Raw genomic sequence first — 12,432 nt, forward strand, 5'->3', positions numbered from 1 at the left:
GTTATGAAGGAAAGGCAAATTATTTAGGTGAGTTCATTGTCTTGAAGATATTATATATATACTTGTCCCCGTTTGACTATATGTTTGTCTGTTTAGCCTTGAGCCTTACGTTTTTAGAATGGTACCATCTCTCCAAGGCTAAGTTGAGTTGCCTCTGTTGGCTGGGCCATCAGGGTTTCAGTCCCTTGTCCATTCTCGTACTCTGTTTACTTCTTAAATTGAAAGTCTCAGTCTTTCATTTAGCGTTTGGGACGTTGTGTTTCGTTTGTTTTTCATCCCTTCTCTTTGACACTTGGAAGCCATAGCACCTGGATCAGTTTGATTTTGCTCGTCTGGGAGAGACTAAAATGTAATCGTTTAGTCTTCACAAGCAGTTGTAGCTTGAATGAAGAGATTTTGGACTATTTTTTGATTAGCCTTCTCCTTTAGTGCTAGCTATTGTCATGGCTGAGTCTGGTCTTCACCTCCGGAGTGCCGACAAAAACTCAGTACAAAGACTTTGTATAAATGGATGCTCAAGTATGTGTGGATTTGTATGTGCGAGAGCATATGTTTATACTATTTTCTACACCCACTGTTGGGCACTGATGACGTCAGTGGGGATCTCATAGTAGCTAGTCCCTGCTATGCGTGATGGAGTGAGTCTGCTCTTCACCTCCGGAGTGCCGACAAAAACTCAGTACAAAGACTTTGTATAAATGGATGCTCAAGTATGTGTGGATTTGTATGTGTGAGAGCATATGTTTATACTATGGTCTGCACCCACTGTTGGGCACTGATGATGTCAGTGGGGATCTCATAGTAGCTAGTCCATGCTATGCGTGATGGAGTTTATGGTTTTCAACCTTATGAGTGACTGTCATGAGCACTATGTTGTGTTTTTAGAGGATGAGTTTGGGCATCTTCCTGGATTCATCTAGATTATATGATTATTCTGAAAGTGACTTAAAATTGGGCAGAAGGCCTTCACATAATTGGGACAGAATTTGTGTCAAAGGCCATTGCTCAATGTCCATGCTGAGTTTATATAAGGGGGCCTAGGCATCGAGCCATACCTCTAATTTGTCTCATGCTTTGCACACATATCTAAGAAGAAGTGTCTGTTGAATCTGAAATACATAACGGAAAGAGCAGGGAGTGTTAGAAACTCACTGTGCCCACCTGTGAGCCCCCGATTTGAGGGGACAAGGGGCAGTGAGAGGTAGGAGGGCTGGGGAAAGAGAGAGACTCAGGCGGGCATCATAGGCAACCAGCACACAGGCTGGTTGCTGCCTGCAACAGCAGGAAAACAGGGGCCTTAGGCCTCACTTGGAGGCGCCTGCAGCTGCGCAGACTGGCTGCACAGGGCACCCTTATATAGGGGCCTGTGGCAGGCCAATTCGGCCCAACCAGGGCCAACCCTGGTCGGTTTTCTAGGGCCCACCTGGTTGGCCACCAGACAGGGTACCGACCCTGCTGGTCGGTCAACTCAAGGGGCCTGGGCAGTGCCTATAAAAGGCCCACTCCTTCATTGTTTCCAGCATCCAGTGCAAGACTTAAAGCCTCCTTCCAAGGCTGTGCTGTGCACTCAGTTTTGGAGCAGTTTGTGAGAGAGAGAGTCCTTCAGTATTCTCCAGCACTTTGCTGTATATTGTATTGCTCCCTGTGAGCTGTTTTTTCTGCCCACCATCCGGTGGATGAATATACTCTCTCTCTCTCTCTTTCTCCGTCCAAGTTATTTCTGAGTGAGTGTTTATTACCTCTGTGATCATCTATCTGAGTTGAGTGTAGAGTTGGAGAGATCTTGGGTGGAGGTTTGAGTGATTCATTCCCTCCTATTCTCTAACATGGTATCAGAGCCATAGGCTCTCAACTCTTCTTCATCAAAGCACTCTCTGAAGGAAGGAATCCCTTGGCAGAAAGGCGATTCTGTTTTCAGCTCAGGCTAGCACCGGAGGTCAGTACATCTTTTTTGCTTCAGTTTTTCAGTTTGCTATTCACCGAGATGGATCAGCGTTCAGAAGCCTCTACACCCACTGCTCGTCCTTCCTTCTCCTTTAGTCATCTTCCTTCTTCATTTATTCCCAATTTTGGTGAAGCTGGAAAGCTCGATGGGACGAACTATCCAATATGGAAAGTCAAGATCCGAAGCCATGTGTTGGCACTGAAGCTGTGGAAGACAGTGTCCAGAAGATCGACAACAGGGTATTGTTTTTTACTTGCATCTGGTGCCATCTCTTGGCTGAGTAAGAAGCAACCCACAATGGCCCTTTCATCTACAGAGGCAGAGTACAGAGCCGCGTGAGGTGGATTCTGGAGGACATGGACGTGTGTTAGGAGGACGCAACAGTGCTGATGTGCGACAATCAGAGTTCCATAGCCATTGCCAAGAATCCAGTGTACCATGCGTGGACCAAGCACATCGAAGTTCATTACCACTTTGTTCGAGAACTCATCATCGACGACGTGATCGAGCTTATGTACTGCCCGATTGCTGATAACTTGTCCGACCTCTTCACGAAGGCACTCCCTTGAGAACAGATGGAGCACCTCATCAAACGCATGGGGATTGGCCCACAGTTGTGATATTGAGGGGGGGTGTTAGAAACTCACTGTGCCCACCTGTGAGCCCCTGATTTGAGGGGACAAGGGGTAGTGAGAGGTATGAGTGGGGTAAGTGGATCCACGTGTATCCACCACTTTGAATAGAGAGCGGCAAGGTAAAGCGTCTATCTAGGGAGAGGCGCTTATGCATATTATGCGATATGCTGGAGGTTGAGATGGAGGAGCACTTCATCTTCAAGTGTCCCATCTATTATGAGATCTGCGGGCGTTTCTACTGCCTCTTCAGAGATAGTTATGAGGCCCTGTTTCGATCCCTCTCCTATCCTGATGATAAATGCTTAGCAGGCTTCATTCATGAGGTAGTTAGGCATTGCGAGAGGATACTTCGATCACGGAGATAGGAGCAGACTTCTTCCTGTTGGGGTAAAGGCACATTGCCAACCCTTCATTAAAAGATAGGACACCTATGACTGTCTTAAGACAGTCATAGGGTAAACCTAGTCCTAATAAAACATTAGTGAGTTTGTGGTGTGGCTCATCATTCTTCACACCCGCACTAGAGTGTCACTCTCTCTCACTCTCACTGTCTTGCTCTCTTCCACTTCTCTCCCACTCTCAACTGGTATCAGAGCCTTCTCCCTTGCCTACCCTCTCTTCCGTACGGACAGATCCGTACGGCCGTACGTCGTCCGTACGGCCGTACGGACGGGCTCGACCTGCGCAGGAAGCGGCGGCGCATTTTCGCAGGACGACGGTACAGGGCAGCGCATTTTCGCGGGCTGCAGGGTGAAGGCGCGGACGCGGGCTGCAGGGGTTTTGCGCGGGCTGCAGGGCGACGTCTCGGGCGCGGGCGTCGTCGGACTTTTTGTTGCAGCTGTACAGCAGCTGCTGTACACAGCATTTCGACGCTGCATCAGGCAGCTGCATAGCTGCTGTGTGCAGCTAGTCATACGGCAGCCGTACGGACTGTCCGTACAGTCGTACGGACTGCCGTACAACTGTGTACGGGCGTCTCCTTCACGGTTGTATGGACGACTCCTTCACTCTCCTGCAGGACTCGTTTGTTTTTTGCTGCAAGACTCGACTTTTTGGGGGGAAGCGTGCCTGCTATAGGCACCGATAGTACACAGGTACTCTGCAGGGACAGAAGTACAGCAGGTACTTTGCAGGTACTGAAAAGTACAGCAGACATTTTTTTGTTGGAAGAGGAATAGTGCTGAAGCACTCTGTTTTGTGCATGTACGCGCAGTACATGAAGCATTTCTGATACATTCCTGAAGCATTTCAGCTGTATACTGTGCATTTGTTGAGGTACAGCAGGTACTCTTGTGTCACTCACGCTTGAGGTGACTTGTGCCACAGTGGTGGGGTTTGCGCAATTACTTGTCCTTCAGGAAGGTCAGATGCTTGTTTTGCAGAAGCTTCTATGCATTTACTGAGTGCAATTCTCAGTTTTGGGTGACCATTTCAAAGGGCTTTTGCCTGGATGTGTTTGCAGTATATGCCTTGAGGCAGTGTGTAGCCAGGGAGCACACATTTGCTTGGTTTCCGCAGTGCATTTGGTGACATTTGTTGCAGGTCACATTCTTTGTACGCACTTTGAAAATCTCAGTTGAGCCACGCTTGGTCAGGGCGCATCGAGTTTACTCGGTCCCTAACTGCCCATCGTTGACAGTGCTCAAAAGATTTTCTTCTTGGTGTTTGTACTTTGTGATTTGTGTTGTTACTGAGTACATAGGGGCAGTCTATGCATTGCACATTGTCAGGTACAAGTGTCAGAGAGATTTCATATTGCATGCTACCTCAGTGTTGAGGTGTTCTCCACTTGATTCAGGTGTCAGATCAAGGGGCTTTTGCCCAGACTTTGTTTGATAGCACTTGGGTTACCGACAGAGATCTTCAGATGCATTTTCTCCCCTTGGTATAAGGGTGATTGCTTGGGATTTATCCCATTTACTGTTGCAGGTTTTGTGACAGGCTGAAGGGTCATTTACTGTTTTTGGGGTGTTTGTCAAGTGGTTTCTGCAATTTAACTCAGTGCAATACCTCATCTGAGGTGGGAGAAGTGATCAGTACAGTCAGTACAGCAGTGTTGGTGGTTTTGTCAGATGATTGTGCACTGTTAAGCACTTGTTGAGCAGCAGCAGCAGTCTGAAATTACTGTTTTTATGCCTCTTTGAGCTCAGAACAGTTTGTCAGAAGGTACAGTATTTGCAGGGACATTTACTGTTTTGCTGCAGATTTTACTGACAGTAAAAACAGCACCATTGAGAGTGCTTCTGGCTCTTGAATAGAGCAGTTTTTTTTTTCTGAGAAATCAGAATTTTTATTCAGTCTTTTTACTTCCAGAGAGTCAGGTAATTTCCTCATTTGATATGGCATCAGGGGGAGGTGATTCTTCAATACTGAACATAAAGAAACTGGAAGGAGCACACAACTATGCATTATGGGCAGAACAGTGCTTGAATGTACTTCTGTTAAAGAAGATTGCTAAGCCCATAAGGGTGAAGGGTGTCAAGCCATCTGATATGGCAGCTGATGACTGGGAAGAGCTTGATTTGTCCGCGAGGGCAGCTATCATGCTCACTATTTCAGACACTCTTGTGTTCAATGTACAGGCTGAAAAGACCTCTTATGGTCTATGGCAAAGACTAGAAGAATTGTATGCCCAAAAGAGCTCAGCCAGTAAGGTTTATTGGCTGAAGAAGCTGGTCGATCTTCGCATGAAGGAAGGTACAGCTATGACCTCACACTTGAGTGAGTTCAATGCTATCTTTACACAGCTGATTGCACAGGGGTTGAACCTTGATGAGGAGTTCAAGGCTACTTTCTTGCTGTGTACCCTCCCCGAGAGTTGGGACACTTTCAAGACCACCCTGTCAAACTCGAATGCCACTCTTATTTATGCTGATGTAGAGAGCTCTCTCCTTATGGAGGAGATGAGCAGGAAGAATAATGCGGGCAGCAAGTCTTCAAATGCTTTGCAGGTACAGGACAGAGGCAGGACTCAGCAGAAGGGGAGATCTGCTAGTAAGTCCAAATCCCGCAGTCAGTCCTGTGGCAAAAAGGACATTGAATGCTTTTATTGTGGCAAGAAGGGACATGTGAAGTCGAAGTGCTTCAAGTTCATACGGGATCAGAAAGCCAAGAAGGCTGAAACAAAGGATGCAGGAAATGCAAGCAAAGGCAAAGGCAAGGCCAAGGCAGATGACTTGGATGCAGTGAATGTTGCAGCAGAGGAGAGTGACAGTGACATACATGATGTTTTATGCTCTTCTGCTGTAATAGCACATGCTTTGGTTATTGATGGCCATGACATGCACACCTGGCTCTTGGATTCAGGTGCCTCTTTTCATGTTACTCCTCATAGGGAGTGGTTTACTTCCTACACAGGTACTCATGGAGTTGTTCATCTTGGGAACAACTATGCATGTCAGATTGCATACAGATAGTATTTCCTGATGGACAGTCATTTATGCTTGATGGTGTTCGCCATGTGCCGCAAATCAAGAAAAATCTGATTAGCACTGGCTTATTGGATGACAGTGGTTACCACACCACATTTGGGGATTCCAAATGGGTGATTACTGATGGCCAGACTGTAGTGGCTGAGGGTTTTAAGAGTGATACCTTGTACCCTCTTTATGTTTCCAGTGTGGGTAATCATGTTGTTGCCATAACCGAGCTGCCAAAGGTTTCATTGTGGCATAGCCGGTTGGGACACATGTCTGTTAAAGGAATGCAAGAACTGTCACGTTTGGGTTATCTGCCGCCTCTCTCTTTTTCAGATTTGCCTACTTGTGATCATTGTATTTTTGGCAAGCACTCTGTCACTCCTCATAAGAGGAGAACTCCTCAGAATAGAGCACCACTTGATCTAGTGCACACTGATCTGTGTGAGATGCCACAGTTATCACTAGGGGGTGCAAAATATTTTATTACTTTCATTGATGATGCCACACGTAAGGTGTGGGTCTATTTCTTGAAGCATAAGGGAGATGCCTTAGATGCTTTCAAGAAGTTTGTCGCTCAGGTTGAGAATCGGACAGGTCGTAGGCTGAAATGCCTCAGATTCGACAATGGGGGTGAGTATGTGTCACATGCTTTTGTGCAGTTTTGCCAAGCTAAGGGCATCAAACAGGAACTCACAGCCCCTCATAATGCATCTCAAAATGGTGCAAGTGAGCGGATGAATCGAACTATTCAGGAGAAGGTTCGATGTATGTTGTCTTATGCTGCATTACCCCATGGCTTTTGGGCAGAAGCCGTGCAAACAGCAGTTCACATTATTAACAGGTCACCAAATAAGGCTTTGGAGTTGAAAGTGCCAGAGGAGGTGTGGTCTGGCAAGCCACCCTCATATAAGCACTTACGTGTATTTGGCTGCGAGTGCTTTGCTCATGTACGCAAAGATCTACGCACCAAACTGGATCCAAAGTCTATCAGATCATCTTTATGGGTTATGGTGACGAAGGTGAAATGGGGTACAGGTTATGGGATCCCGTTAAACGGAAGATTATACGCAGCAATGATGTCATCTTTAAAGAAGATAGTGTACACAAGGAACCCGTGCAACCTGTGGAATACAGGAGGGTTATTTATGATGATGTTGGACAGCAAAGAATGCCCATTTATATGCAGCAGCAGGCTGCTGCAGATCATCCTGTTCAAGAGGGTATACAGGCTGAAAATCAGCCAGATAATTTTGCCAATGATGCACCACTGGATGTGCCAACAGATGGGGCTGTAGTACAGCCAGATATGGTGGTACAGCCACCCGTCATGCATGAAGAACAGGCTGGACAGCAGCCTAATCCGGAACATTTTGTTAGGAGGAGCACCCGTGCACAACGGCCTCCTGCCAGGTTTGTTCCAGGAGCCAATAATGTGGCTGATTTTATCATGCTGACAGATTGTGGTGAGCCTTCCAGCTTCAAGGAAGCTATGGGAAGAACAGAGAAAAAGAAGTGGGAGAAAGCCATGCAGTCAGAAATGGACTCCCTACTTCAGGATGATACATGGGACTTGGTGCAGTTACCTGCAGGCAGAAAGGTTTTGCCATGCAAGTGGGTTTACAAAGTCAAAGTGGATTCAAATGCTTTACCTCGGTATAAGGCCAGATTGGTTGCCAAGGGATTTAAGCAGGAAAAGGGCATTGACTTTGATGAGATTTTTTCCCCTGTAGTCAAGATGACTACTTTGAGAGCAGTGCTAGCTCTTGTTGCTCATGATGACATGGATTTATGTCAGATGGATGTGAAGACAGCTTTTCTTCACGGAGATCTTCATGATGAGATCTATATGAGTCAGCCAGAGGGATATGCTGTTAAAGGGAAAGAACAGCTTGTGTGTAAGCTCAAGAGGAGCTTGTATGGACTCAAGCAGGCGCCAAGGGAATGGTACAAGAAGTTTGATGCCTTCATGCAGTCCCAAGGGTATCATCGGTGTGAGACCGATCATTGCTTGTACACCAAACGGGCAAATGATGGCACTTTGATGCTACTCATTCTATATGTGGATGACATGCTTATTGCCAGTAAATCTCAGCATGAGATTAGTGCTTTGAAGAAACAACTGCATAAGTCTTTTGACATGAAAGACTTGGGTGATGCAAATCATATTCTTGGCATGCGTATTACTCGTGACAGGTCCAAGGGACTTTTGTTTCTGTCACAGAAAGAGTACATTGACAAAGTACTGCAGAGGTTTAAAATGGAGGGGGGGAAGTCCATTAGTACCCCGTTGCCTCCACATTTAAAACTCAGCAGTAAGGACAGCCCCAGATCAGATGATGATAAGGCTGAAATGGCCAAGGTTCCGTATGCATCTGCAGTTGGATCTTTGATGTATGCCATGGTTGCCACTCGTCCGGATATTGCTTTTGCGGTGGGAGTCATCAGCAGGTATATGGCAAATCCAGGCAAGCGGCATTGGGAAGCAGTGAAAGGTGTCTTGAGGTATCTCAAGGGTACCAAAGACTTGTGCATATGCTATGGTAGGCAGGATGCATTGGTGCATGGTTTTACAGATTCAGACTATGCAGGAAATGCGGATAACCGGAAGTCTACTACCGGTTATATTTTCACATTTGCAGGAGGTGCTATATCATGGGTGTCTCGGTTGCAGAAATGCGTTGCACTGTCAACCACAGAAGCTGAATATGTTGCAGCCACTGAGGCTTGCAAGGAAGCAATATGGCTTACTCGGCTGGTGGGAGATTTGGGCATTACAGGAGATATGCCAGTTTTGCATTGTGATAGTCAGAGTGCTATCATGTTGGCAAAGAATCCGGTCTTTCATCAGAAGACCAAGCACATAGAAGTGAAATATCATTTCATCAGGGAGGTACTCGAAGACAAGCGACTTGAGCTTGTGAAAGTGCATACTGATGATAATCCTGCAGATTTGCTCACTAAGAGCTTGCCTACAGAGCGGTTTGCACATTGCCGCCACATCATGGGATTAGGATGAGACCATTCTTACTTTATGGTCTTGTATACAGTAAATGTATATTGCTGTAATTTTTATTCTTTTCTCCCCTTTAGGCACATTGGCCTTTAGGTGGGAGGTTGTTGGGGTAAAGGCACATTGCCAACCCTTCATTAAAAGATAGGACACCTATGACTGTCTTAAGACAGTCATAGGGTAAACCTAATCCTAATACAACATTAGTGAGTTTGTGGTGTGGCTCATCATTCTTCACACCCGCACTAGAGTGTCACTCTCTCTCACTCTCACTCTCTTGCTCTCTTCCACTTCTCTCCCACTCTCACTTCCTTGGCAGACTCCTCCCTTAGCTCTATCACGGAGTTCTTTCAGGGAGATCTCTTGGACCCCCCCGAGACGAGACCTCCACATGATGAGAATTTAGAGCCAGTTACTCGACAGCTCAGACAGAGGGTAGACGCACAGATTACACTTGGGGATATCACCTCCATGTTCACCATCGGAGCCTTTTCGACAGGGGTTATTGTAGCCCTTGTTAGGCGTAGAGCTATGACCAAGAGACGTCACAGGACCGCACCCTCGAGTGGCCGACAGCAATCTATTGCGGATTTCTTGCCTCCAATGCCTCATCCACCTCTGATGTCTTGATGAGGATGACGATGATGATGTGACTGATTTGTAGTTCGATCACCGACATGACTATGTTGTACTTAGTACTTAGAACTATCATTTTGCATTATTTTTACATTACGCATTAGTGTGGATGCTCGTTTAGTAGCTCCACCCTCACAGCTTGATTGTACCAGGGTTTCACAGTTTCATAGACCCATTGGTCTTCCGAAGACTTTAATAAACTTTCTTTCTTTCTTTCTTTCTTTCTACCACTGTAATGGTCAACTTGGTGTTGGAACTTTGGGGACTTTAATGACCTCTTGTTCTGCTTGGGACACTGCTTCCTCAAGGACCACGTCCCTACTGATCAATACGTGTTTCTTCACTAGGCCGAAGATGCGGTATGTCTTTGATTATTCATTGTACGCGACAAAGAGGCACTTCTTGCTCTTAGAATCTAGCTTTGACCTGTCATCTTTATGAACATGTACGAATGCATCAGAACCAAAAATCCTTGGATGAGAGATAGTGGACTTCTTACCATAGTAAGCTTCATAGGGCATCATATCTGCAACGGCCTTGGTCTTGGTTTTGTTGAGGATGTGAACTGTAGTATTGCCTGCTTCACCCTAGTAAGCGTTCAAGAGATCTCTCCCTTTGGTCATGGTCAATCCCATCTCTGTAACCGTTCGATGCTTTCGCTCAGCAACCCCATTCTGCTGAGATGTGCAAGCACAAGTAAGCTGACGCTTCATCGTATGCTTCCAGCAGAAAGGAGGTGAACTCCCTCTCTCGATTAGTGCGGAATGGTTTGACATCTGTTCCTGTTTCTCTCTACCTTGGCCTTCCATTCTTTAAAGAGAATACCTAGACCCAACAAATGAGTTGGTCGACATAGGTCCGCGTGGACCGGCTCCAATGGTCCCTTAGCCCTCGATGATGCATCTACATTAGCTATTTCTACGTTTCGGATTGGGATTTGAGGTACAGTATGCATCTCAATTCTCTTCAGCTGTGAAGAGAATTTATGACAAAATAATTTGCTAAGATACTCACGCACATGAGGAGCATTGTAGAAATCCAACAAGGAGATCGACTTGCCTCATATGGGAATCGCTCCCAGTGTTGCTTGCCCTCCAAGCAAGCCTTGGCAGACCTCATCCGCGCTTCTGATAGGTGGAAGTTTCTCCACCATCTTGGACTCTTGCATTTCTGAAAGAGTACCGTAATTGACATGACCAAACCTTTCATACCACAAGTTGGAGTGTCTGTGGTCCCCATAAACAACTAATTAGCCTTCCTCCTCGACACCATGGACCACCACCTGTCCGTCTTCCTTGGAATTGACGGTGACTTCCCTATTTTCGAAGAGTATTGACATCTTATGCTTATCCAGCTGGCTCACAGAGAGCAGTATTTTGCACAGATCTGAAACACATATTCCCTTGTCTTATCCTGTTGTGGTGATGAATGTAATACTGCCAATCCCCTTGATAGGGCATATCGAGCTATCCCCCATGGTCAGCTTTGAGTCGGGATGGGTTTCCTCCATGGTCTTGAACGGCTCCTCCTTGTTGGACATGTGTTTTGGGGTGCCGCTTGTCATGTGCATGGTGTACCTAGGGTTGGATAGCAGGTGAACGTGGGTTATGGGATAGCAAAGGGCTCGATGGCTATTTTTAGCCAAGATTGCTCAAGCCAGGACTCTAGCCATTTACATGGCTGAGATCTTAGGTGGCGTATCGATGGTCCTCTGGACAGACTCAGTGGTATGGGACGCATGGGTTAGATACGGGCCTATGGATGAGTCGAGCTGTAGCCCATGTACTTGAGCTCGAGCTCGAGGTGGTCGGGAGGATCGAGGCACTTATGCAGTTCACCTCTCCATCTTCCTCAATGCCGAGAGATGCTTATTGGGTCCATGTCTCCCTCTGGGATAGTTATTAAGGAGGCGGTGGCTCCAAGAAGTGGAGATCCAACTATTGCGGCATAAGCAAAATGGGGTCTGTCACACGGGTGAAAGACCATCTAGCAAGTGTTCCCAGCAAGGATGTAGGACCTTGTGAGTTTGTGCCTACTCTAGTGAAAGGTGGCCTAACAGAGTGGATACGTGTGCGCATGGCAGCCTTGGCTGCAAAAAGTGGAGGGCAAGGGCTGCAAGATGAAGAATAGGCTGCTGACACTGAGCCATTGGATGATGCCAGCACATTGGGTGCTGCAAAGAGAAGTAGAGGGGCATCAACTACATCGAGTACGGGTCCTAGTGCTACAAGAACACCCTTGCCACATGGATCAATTAGTGTGGATGCTAGTGCGGGAAAAAGAGGATCAATGCAAAGGTCTAGCATTCAAGCACGCTTGCAAAAGCAAGCAGTGAAGGAGGCCACTACTAAGGTCACAAAGCTCTTCATACAGTGTGCAATACCCTTTCATGTGGCGAAGACTATACGATGGAGGAAGGCCATGAGAGCTGTGAGCTGCATTGGGTATGAATGGGAAGGGCCTACATATGAGGCCTTGCGGACAAGAGAGCTAAGAAGAGAGAGGGAATGTGTGAAAGACCAAATGAAGCCCTTGAAGGGCAAGAGAGCTAAGACGAGAGAGGGAATGTGTGAAAGACCAAATGAAGCCCTTGAAAGAGACTTGGAAAAAATATGGATGCACACTCTTATGCGATGGATGGTCAGATGCACGCAGGAGGAGTGTGTACAATATTTTAGTGTCTTCTTGCAAGGGAACCATGTTCTTGAGAGCCATAGACGCTTCCATTGCAGGTATAGTGATTACAGGGTTGTATATTTGGGAGCATTTATGGGCAGCCATTATGGA

This window comes from Dipteris shenzhenensis, chromosome 19 (assembly GCF_047967505.1).
Source record: "Dipteris shenzhenensis isolate YYH24624 ecotype China chromosome 19, Dip_SZ_1.0, whole genome shotgun sequence".
NCBI lineage: Eukaryota > Viridiplantae > Streptophyta > Polypodiopsida > Gleicheniales > Dipteridaceae > Dipteris > Dipteris shenzhenensis.